This window comes from Anthonomus grandis, chromosome 2, assembly GCF_022605725.1.
Source record: "Anthonomus grandis grandis chromosome 2, icAntGran1.3, whole genome shotgun sequence".
NCBI classification, from domain to species: Eukaryota; Metazoa; Arthropoda; class Insecta; order Coleoptera; family Curculionidae; genus Anthonomus; species Anthonomus grandis.
This window is the reverse complement of record NC_065547.1, coordinates 14,312,901-14,324,092: the sequence shown is the minus strand read 5'-3', so window position 1 is coordinate 14,324,092 and position 11,192 is coordinate 14,312,901. Positions and strand designations below refer to the sequence as shown.

General features: G+C 31.1%; 1 protein-coding gene and 1 long non-coding RNA gene across 4 annotated transcripts in view; one reads left to right on the top strand and one right to left on the bottom strand.

Moving 5' to 3' along the window:
- The window catches only part of LOC126750410 (uncharacterized), a 43,089-nt gene that overhangs the window by 23,788 nt on the left and 8,109 nt on the right, over window positions 1-11,192 (top strand). The window lies entirely within an intron of this gene.
- On the bottom strand, window positions 147-3,012 carry LOC126750412 (uncharacterized). Of its 2 annotated transcripts, none has more exons than XR_007665722.1 (3): window positions 2,878-3,012; window positions 1,626-1,756; window positions 147-1,563 (listed from the first exon to the last, which is right to left on the bottom strand). It is a non-coding gene; the product is annotated as an uncharacterized LOC126750412 (long non-coding RNA). The 2 variants fall into 2 exon arrangements; XR_007665721.1 differs by lacking the exon at window positions 2,878-3,012 and adding an exon at window positions 2,462-2,592.

Below are 11,192 nucleotides of genomic sequence, written 5' to 3'. Positions count from 1 at the left end.
TAATGATGAGGAACATATTACATGATCAATAAGTGTTTGTGTTGTATTAGTTATCCTAGTAGCATTTTCCCTATTTATTTTATTTGCTATTACCAATCCATTCAATAAAATTAAATCTTTATAATTTTTTGTTGCATAGTGAGAAGATTCGAGTAAATCAACATTCATGTCTCCTACAATAATATGATTAGATGAATATTTATTTATTATTTGTTCAAATTCTTTTAGAAAATCGTTAGTTTGGTATTGTGGAGGTCTATATATAATACTAATTTTAAGATCTTTATTACCCACAGCAATACAAATCCAATTACACACTTTACTACTGTCAATCAGTTTTACGCATCAAAATACTTCCATCTTGGCCAACCCACAAATACTTATAACCATTAGAATTTTTAAATTGTTTCGCCTTTTTAAACAGTTCAAAGTTTTGTTTTGTGAGGTCATGATTTATATATATAGGTTCCGGCTGATTAACTTGTCCAATTATTTTATCAGTCGTTACAGTTGTGTTTTTTTTATTCATCATCCATTCTTTTTTTTGCTCTGGATCATCAAAAACAACTTTAATTGGTAACGAACTTCTCTCTTGCCTAATCCTAATCTATAGGCTTTCTGGACTTTATTATGAGGGACTTTTAGTACATTAGCAATTTTCTTGACAATCTCAGCGACATTTTCATTATTTTTAAAGGGAACTCCGTGTATAACAACATTATTCTTTAATTCATGTTGCTCTCTTTTATTCAACTGCCTCTTTATGATATAGATTTCTTTTTTAAGTTCTGCATTGATATTAACCTGCTCTTCATATTTATCAAATAGCTTGTTAAATTTAATTTCCATTTCTGAGAGCTTAGCCATTACGTTGGCTATTGAATATGTGTTTTTAGACTCTGTAGCATCTCTGGACGGGTTTGAACATTTATTACATTTCCATAAGGAATTAGATCGCTCCACCTTCTTGAAAGCCGTTTTACTTAACTTTAAACACTCTCTGTGTGACCATTTTTCACAATGGTCACAACAGAGAGCTTCATCGTTGTCTCCCACATTCTTCGGCAAATATCACAATCGTCTGATGAAGAAGGCATATCGAACCAAAAAACCAAATATACCGCACTAGAGTTAACCAAAATAAATACCTTGAAAACCAAAAACCACTGCACTACAGTTCGATATTCTACAGGTGTGCGATGCGACGAGACGGCCAAAAAATTCCCATGTATTGTTATAATTATTGTAGGTATGTACGTATATCAGTATATCGGAATACAATGGGAATCCATTGACTATCTTTAATGTTCTAATTACTTGAAACTTAGAAGCTAGACCTGAATTTCAAGTTAACTATTCACTAGAACAAACTTTACAAATACTGTAACAAAAATTACTTATATAGGTCAATTTGATCTCAGTAAAACTTAGCAAAAAAGAGAATAACTACGGGACGCGTGTATATTAAACTAATTTTAACTATTATTCTTGATGGACAAATTCCTTGCATACGAATGCTTCCTTTAGACTTTAAATTCCGTTGCAAACATGTACTGACATATCCTAAAACATGATTAATTCTTAAAAAATTACTGACTTACATAATTATAAAACTAACTAGGTACCTTTTGAATCACTTCTATTACAATTATAGTAAATAAATTCTTCCCCATTAGCACATTTCTTTCTTCGATGAACAGCATCATCTACCTCCCTGTTTTTTGCAGACCTCCAAATTTCAAACTCTGCCAAATTCCTAAAATTTAAAACAGATGTTTTAATATGTATATTATGAATACTATGAAAGTGTCTTATTAAAGAATCATAGGATGTAAACTTCTCTTTGTCCAGGCAAAGGGGGCAAATAATGTGTTGGCTCTCTTTTTCACTCTGTTTTTTATTATGTATATCCCTCATATGCCGATACAATGTTGAAGTAGAAGAAAATGACTTTCCACAATCTTCACATATTAATTTATTATCCCTCAAAAAATATATACTGTTCAATAAAATTTCACAAAGGTACTTAATTTTAAAAGCACTGTTTATATCCATGTTCACCGAATAAAGGTGTAGTAAATTAATGTAAATATACAGTGGTGTTTTGAATTTACAAGGAAACAAGGTAATGTAATTAATAATAATTACTCTTGGTCGCACAAATTGTAAATAAACAAGAAAACGTTTCAAAAACTCAAAGCTCAAAGCTGAAAATTGAAAGTGAGGTTAGCAAACCACATCAACAGTCCCGCCGATTATTTCGACGATGCCGACTGACAAAATCCGAAAGCGATCCGTGATTTCATTGGCCCGCATGGGTGCGGAAATTAATGTATTCTTACATTATTGAGGATCCAGGCAAATCTGGCGAGGTCACTCCTTCATAACAAATCAACATCGACATTAAAAAGATTGAAGTAATGGGAAGAATCATTCAATAAGGAAAATATTGAAAAGTTACCTTTTTTGCTTCTGCCAGGAATTTAGCATTTCTCTTACAATATACTTTACTAATTAATCATAATGTTATTAAAAATATAACTAATTAAAGGCATTTTATAAAAATAATTTAATTTTTAAAATCGCGTTAAAAAGTTAGGTTATGTCGATGTCATTTAGTGAGCGTCAAGATAAGTGCATATAAACTGCCACAGGGGCGCGGCGATCGAATTTCAAATAATAAACATGGCTACCGCAAATGCCAAAAATGGCTAATTTTTAATCGGGATTTTTGGGTACAAAACTGTTCAAAAAACTTGTATTTTGACATATTTCTTTTCTATAAAACCTTACAAATAATTTAAAACTCTTAATTTCCGTATAAATGGGGTTCAAGTGGAATTTTTTTCTAATTTAATTAATCATGTTCAACGTTACCAAAGCAATGCCGCCTATGAACGATCAACGGTTTTCTTTTGCGTGGCATCGTTTCCATTATTTTATGCCGCTTAAAATTCTTAATTTTCTTATTCACTAATTAACATATATTAAAACATTTTCATAGGAATACTTTAGTCTTTAGTAAAAGCTTAAAAAGCAAGGTTATTTCAGTTTTATGAAGATTAATTAAAACAAACATGGACGCCAAACGTCAAAAAAGGGTCACTTTAAATCGGGATTTTTAGGTACGAAAATTCCACAAACCCTATATTATGTTCATACCTATTTTCTTTAAAAACGTAGAAATTATAAGAAACCATTAATTTCCCCATAAATGGACTTTGCATATCTTTTTTTTCAATATTTATTTACCATGCCCTGTTTTTTTATGTCGTATTGGTATTCGGCGTCACCAAAACAAAGTCGTCTATGAAACAATGGTTTTCTAATAATAACGGCGCCATTTTGTTCACTTTTGACAGTTCGGTCTCCGCTAATACATTTTCTCTTATTGATATTTAAATTTATATAAAAAAAACTTAATTAAAATGTCTGAAGTGCCGCCGCAATACGAAGCCCTATTGAAAACCTACCAGACCCAACAGAAAATTCTGGACGAAAAGCGTAAAGCCTTAAATGAGGTTAAGTTAGAATACAGTAAGGTAATGGAACTGTCCCAACAAGAAGCAAAAGAGCTGGACAAAAGCAAGCAAATATTGAATAAAAAAAAGGCAATTTTGGATAAAGAACTGACGGAAATCCTTAACATTTGCCAGGAAAACGAAATTTCCAACAAAGAAACCAAGACGATCGTAGACACTGTCGACAAATCTTTTAATAAAATCAGTGGCATCACGGACCACAACATTAAGACCGTACAAGACGTCGCAAAAGAACTGAAACAAATGGACGAGGATTTACAACTGAGCAACGTGCGTGCACAGGTACTAGAATACAAGAGAAAAGAGGAAATCGCAAAAGACTATTTAGTGGAAAATGCGAAGGAATTCAAAAGGATTTGCGGCATCAATCCGCGTTTGTCAGAGTTCGAGATCGACCACCAGGCTTCTTTTTGGCCCCAAGCAGACCCGAACCGTTTGAAGGACCTCAATGATGAATTGGTTAAGATTAGAAATAACATAGAGGTTATGGAAAATCAAATTAAGCAGTACCAGCAGTCAGATCTTTAAAGGTTCTAGTAGCCTTATTATTAAATTAATATTTTGTTAAAAGTAGTTTTTATGGAGTAGCTAATCGAGTGTTAATTTTTCTTTAATAAACAATTAAATTTATTCAGGGTTTCTGTCCAATACATTATTACGGGTCGCCTTAATAACACATTAACCTCGGAAAAAATCATCTAAATACAATATCACCATATTGGGAAAACCAATAAAAAAATGAAATTTAGGACCAACCATAATATTATAATAAATTAGAAAAATTGAAGTATCTTACATTCCCCCATAAAAAATATTTATTTATTTATAACTATTAACAATATAAGCATTTTTCAAATGCGTTCTTGCTATTAATAATAAAAATACAAAATTCTGTTAAAATTTTTGGTAGCATTTATAGCCTATGAGTTAGCTTAGATAATAAGAAAGTTTTACGTAAATTTTGAAGAATGTAGCATAATTTTTTTTCAAAAAATATCCACTAGAAAGTGTAGTATTTTATTTAAGAAAAAAAAATTACACTTTGCATCGAGAATTTACCTATGGTTACAACTATTTGCGGGACTTTTGCCATTACAAACGTAACACTATTGTGTTGAGCATGTATTATGCCTAAAAAGTTAAAAAAATATACAGCGGATTTTCTGGAAACTGCTTTTTAAACCACTAAGGTCTACATTTTGAAGAAAAACAGAAAAAATTAAATATGTCGAAAACTATCAACTTTTGCATAATACATATTAGGGTTCAATTTACTTCTTACCCCCTCCCCTATCACATCTCCAAAGGAATGTATCGAATTACCAGTAACCCTGTATATTTAAATTCAACTATTGTTTTTAGTGTCACTGTGAAGCCAAGTAATTATGTGAAAATTATAATTAAATATCATATAATTGAATCAATAGTACATTTATTTAATAGTGATGTTATCAATTTAAACTAACATGTTACTTCGCTAAAGTAATTTCCAAATATTTATATTAAATTTAGGCATTTAGTCAAAACAATCAACACTCTAAAAAACAAAACAAGTGGAGATATTTATGGGCTTAGTGTGCGCCTTATAAAAACTATAATAAAAAAACATCATTTTAGTGCCATTGACATAATTAATAAATTTGTGTTTTAGGGAAAATACATTTCCAAACTTTCTTAGGAAAGCTGTCACCAGCTCACTCCAATTTTTAAAAAAGGTAACTAAAATGATATCTCCAACTACCGCCCCATTTCACTGTTACCAATCCTATCAAAGGTGGTAGAAAGGTGCATGGCATACAAACTGACTTAAGTTTTTTGAAATCAATAACCTATTTACTGTCAGTTTGGGTGTAGAAAGGGGAAGAGCACAGTTGGTATCCTTAATCTAATCTCTAAAATAATGAATTCTTTTGAGAAACGCGAGCATCTCCTTGCACATAATTTGTATAGATTGTATAATCTAAGCTAGGCTTTTGATTGTGTTGATTGTGATGTCTTTCTAAAAAAAACTTAAATTGGTTAAACTAGCCTCCTACATACTTTTCGCGGTTGACATTACTATTACTATTCAGGATCAAGATCTTGATAGATTGAATTGGAAATCGAATAAACCACAGTTGGAGGCCATAAATTGGCTTAATGCTAACAAACTTAAACTTAACCAAGATAAGGCCCAAAAATGCTGTTTTCAATGAGAGACACTCAAGATTCCAGAAATCCGTCTGAGGTAAAATTCCAATTCCATAATCTACTAAGGGATAATGGCTTGGGGTGGATTAGCTTCTGCAGCCAGAATATTTGGCTCGTAGCGTAAGGCTGTAAGAATTGTGGGAGGTTCGGGGTATAGGGATGATTGCAGATCAGCATTCATAAAACTTAATATACCAACCTTGCCATCAGTTTACATTATGGATTGCGTTATTTATGTTGAGAGATCACAAGATGCATTTTTAAGTCACAGTGATATTCACAACTATCAAATTAGATACTGCAGCAAAGGTACAAAGGTGTATCAAGGTACCAAAGTCGACCGGAGTTTATAGCTGTTAAATTATTCAATAATCTGCCAACAAGCATAAAAACCTTGCAATACAGCTCTTTTTAAAATGCAGTTAAGAAAAAATTATGCTCCAAAGCCTTTTACAGTTTACAAGAGTTCCTACAACCCTAGAAATCTGCTATTATGTAATGTACACTATTTGTAACGTTTGTGTCATTTTAATTAAATACTTAATGTTTATATGTTGTGATTGTTGGAATTTTGTAATTTTAAACTAAATTTTAAACTTGTTTTACTAAATGAATATCGTAATGTGATCTGTGTAGGTCTAGGCCCGATGATGCTCCGATAGGAGGGAAACACGTGTAGCTTTAAAAAATTATATGGATTTGATAAGACCGTGACTTTGTGTTTTTACCTTTGTTTTGTTTTCGTTTGGTCTCTTAGTGAAACATGGATGATACGTTTCTACTATGATATTATGTTTGATATATATACAGTGCTTTTCTTTGAAGTCCCCCCCCCCCATTTATTTTTTGAACGGGTCAAAAAAAGTTTTTGAAACTTGGCATAAGTAAATTGGTCTATAGATACTATTTTTCACTATAAACTAGGTAGTTGTAAATTCCAAGATGGCGGCTGGGCGACATCTTAAGAAAAAATTTTAAATAGAAAGGGGGGTCGTGTGGTACCTCATTTTAAAGGTCTCAATGAGTACTTTATAACCCTGAAATATTAGACCCATATCTTAACTCGTTTCAAAATGGCGGCCTAATAAAAAAGTATTTTTTTTTATTTTAACGTTTTACATTTTTATGATTTTTGAATAGGTAAAAATCAGTGTACGAAAATAAATGCGTCACTATTTTATTTTGACATAAAAACGACAGTTCTAAATGTCAAAATAACACATAAGCGCCATCTTGAATAAATGCATTAAATAGAAATCTTGTGTTACCTCATTTAAAAGGTTTTATTGAGTACTTTTAATATTTATTACATGGACTGTAATAAATATTAAAGTATTTATGTAATAATGTTTATAATTATGTTTATAAATTATAGAAATAATGTAAGATAACTTTTTGAAGTGACCAATCTGGCAAACCCTTGTGCAAAGTTTCAAAGAATTTTAATAAGCGAATCTTGAATTATTCAATTAAATGTAATTGCAAAATTAGCAAATTAGAGCAGTATCTGAAATGTTTTCAGTTTATTTCCTCACCAAGCCCATTCCGTCTATTTCAACCATTAAACGTATTGTCAATAAGTTCGAGTCCAAAGGTACCGTAATAAATAATTGTAAATGTTCAACTCAGGATATCGAAAATTAGGGTTGCCAACCCTCCCGACTTAGGCGGGAGGCTTCCGCTTTTTTACATGACCTCCCGACTACCGCGACCTTAAACAAATCTCCCGCTTTTCGTCAAGTAAAAAATACATACGGGATTTTTTTCACGTTCTTTCTATTAGCTCATAACTATTTTTTTTTGAGGTTGATAATACGGATTTTTCTAACAGTAGTGATGTGATTGATTGAGTTGACGTGCTGACGAAGATGATAATGAGCAATAAAAAAAAATCTGCTGTTTGTGACAAATAATTCAAATCAAGAAGAGGCTGGACCTTGTATTAAAAAAACTAAATGGAATGTAAAGTTTAATAATAAGTGAAGCCAAACTTATTCTTGGATTGTTAGGGGAAAATGTATTTCATAAGCTAAATGTATGATTTGTGAATCAGATTTTCTAATAAATCACGGCGGAGAAAACGATATAATTAAACACCTGAAAACGGAAAAACACAAGAAAAATTCGACTAAAGGTTCACACGAAAAAAAATGTAAATTTATTTCAAAAAATAATTAAGATTTTTTAATTTAGACGCGATAACGTTTCCGTAAACTTCGGCAAAAAACATTTTTAATCAAAATATTCTTCCTGTTGGATGTGTTTGTCATGCATATTGCCGGGAAGCTTAAGTATCATGTTGAATCTTTAGTTATTAAGTGTTACAATGAATTTAGTAGTAGCACAAAAGAAGTGAACGAATTTTTCATTTTTTGCGAAGAAAAAAGGCCCAATCTGTTAAGAACTGCTAACTTTAGAATGCCACTGAAATATTTTACTCACGTTAAATCTTATTTTCAATCACAAAAACGACTCCCGCCATTACTGGAAATTCTTTTTGAAGATGAGGTTGCTGAAGCCTATTTAGGTTAAAATTTGTTATTTAAAGATTTTTTCTAGTTCTATCTCAACGAAAGATCTTTATAAAATTAGTTTAGTTTTTATAAACTACATGCTTTTTTTATAGGTTTATTACTTAATATCGGAAATTCGATGCACAATACAATAACTAACTTAGAATCTGAAAAAACAATATCAACAGAATTAGTTAATATTATGCAATCATTAACAGGCTCATTAAAACTAAAAAAGAAACAACAATTTTGTGGATCGATAGTGCTTTCTCTATTAAGAAAGTGCGATGATAACACGAAAGTTGGGAGAAGCAGATGTATTTTTGGAAAGAATTATATCTAGTTGGAGAAATAGTAGTTATTTTTTCATATACTATAGTAGATATATGTTAAAAATATATTTAAATTAAATCATGATAATAAGTTTAAATCACTTACTGCAATGGCTTTGCAAAAGTAGCCAAATATGAATATTTTTTTGAAAATTCATTAAGATTTCCATATCGAAGTTAACGAAGATGTACTTTTTGAAGAATATATTGTTATCTTACTTTTTTCCCTTTTCGAGAAATTTTGATGTGCCAACTAGAGATCAGCAATGGGTGGCCTATTTAAAAAAAATAATACTCCCAATTTTTTAAAAAAATTGCTGGTTAGTTTTCTCCCCTATGCAAATGCTATAGGTGAAATAATTTTTAATTTAATGGGTTTGGTGTGTAGAAAAGGGAGAAACAGACTGGACATAAAAATATTAGAAGCCGAGTTAATAGTCAAACATAACTTGCTAAATTTTAAAAAAAGTATTGTAGAAATATTATAAAAAAGGTAAAATTTAGGCAAAAATATTAACAACGTTAATTGATATTTTATTTTTGCTATTACATTACATACATGAACATATGTAGTAGGTATGTCCTCAGGAAGATTTTATTTTATTTATTTTTTTTGTATGTAATATATTTTTTTGTTAAGTTTTAAAAATTAGTTAAAAATATTTAATTTGTTTCTATTCGTTTTATCCTCGCAAAATTGGTCAAGATTTGTTAAATAGTTTCGAAATAAATTATTTTTATTTTAGGTTTGTTAAAGTTATGTTTTATAACAACCTTCTCATGCTTTTTATGTTAAAATGTGACATAATTAAGGCATGGCACCTCAAAAAAAATTTCTACGCCTCTATTTATTTTCCCCTCAAATACAATACCCACCTCCCGCTTTTCAATTTTTAAAATCTGGCAACCCTATTGAAAATAGAGCCGAAGAAAGAGAGAACAGAGATCTTAATATTCTACTGAGTGTGGAGGAAAGCAAGATGGTTAGTACGAGGGTTCTTGGGCAAGAGGTAAATAAACATCATACAACGGTATTGCGCACTTAAAAAAAACACAAATATTCGTACAAATTCGAAAAACATCAAGAGCTGCAGGAAGGAGATGAAGATCGAAGAATGTCATTTTGTTTTGAAATGATGGAAAGAGCAAATAATGATAGATTTTTTTTAAGAAATATTTGTTTTACCGGTGAATGCACATTTACCCTCAACAATGAACCAAATGCTCAGAATTGCCGGTAATGGAGCCTTAAAATGAACATCGCTTTGTTCATACTCGGAGACAATATCCCCAAAAAACAAATATATTCGTGCAAATTATCGGACACGATATCAGTGGACCCTTTTTTATGGACTATAACCTAACAGCTGAAACCTATTTGGACTTATTTCAAAATCAAATTGGACCCGCCTTGGAAGAAGTTGTTCTGGAAGATCAAATGATCTGGTTACCAAATGGATGGTTGCCCGGCCCGCATAATGCCCGTATGGTTAGAGAGTGCTTGGAAAATGCTTTTAACGGCGATATTATTGGTCCACGGTACCGGATACTTTGGCGCCAGCCAGGTCACCTGATCTTTCACCGAATGACTTCATTTTGTGGGGTCATTGAAAAAGTGTCACTCATAAAAGTGTAAAATTTGAGAATCTAAACGAGTTACAAAACGCTATTTCGTTAGAATGTAATAAAATTTCCCAATATCAACTTAGTAACGTTATAAATGAATTTTATGATCGGTTAGGATATTGTTTAGCTGTTAATGAGGGAGGGGTTGTTTGAACATTTGATTAATTGATGTTTTTATGTAATTCTCTATTATTTAAAAAAAATTATTGTATTTTATTTTATTTTATTTTCCACATTTAGTAAAATATTAAGAGTTCTGTTCTCTCTTTTTTCGGATCTATTTTCGATTTTCTGAGTTAAACATTTACAATTATTTATTGCAATGTCTTTGGACTCGAATTTACTAACAATAGGTTTAATGGTTGAAATGGACCAGATAGGCTTGATGGGAAAATAAATTGAAAATATTTTAGATACTGCTATTATTGTATTCGGCTGTACTTCAGATTTGACAAAGCCTTATAACAAATTGTTTGCTGGTGGCTGGTGTCTGGTTTTACCCGAACCGAAAATTTGGTAATTTTGCAATTACATTTAATTGAATAATTCAAGATTCGCTTATTAAAATTTCTTGAAACTGTGCACGAGGGTTTGCCAGATTCGTCTCTTCAAAAAGTTATCTTACATTTTTTCTGTAAAATGTACAGGGAAGCCAATAATTGACCCTCTTAAAATTTACATGGGATTTCCTGTTCCGCTCGGCGACGCACCACCTATATGATATGTATGATACTATGTCTGATATGCTATGCTATCGTCAGTTGAAATGAAATAAATTGGGAATATTCGGTGCACTAGTTCTACATTTTCAATCCTTCGAATTTTTAAGAAAACATCCACCTTCTGCACCCACTACTTTTTTCGACTGAAAGGGTATTTAATTAAATTAGTTTTAAGAATCAATGGTGACATATTTAGTGAATTTTAAAGATAGGTATTAACAAACAGCTTACTCTATATAGTATTCTCAAAACATTTCAGCAAAATTT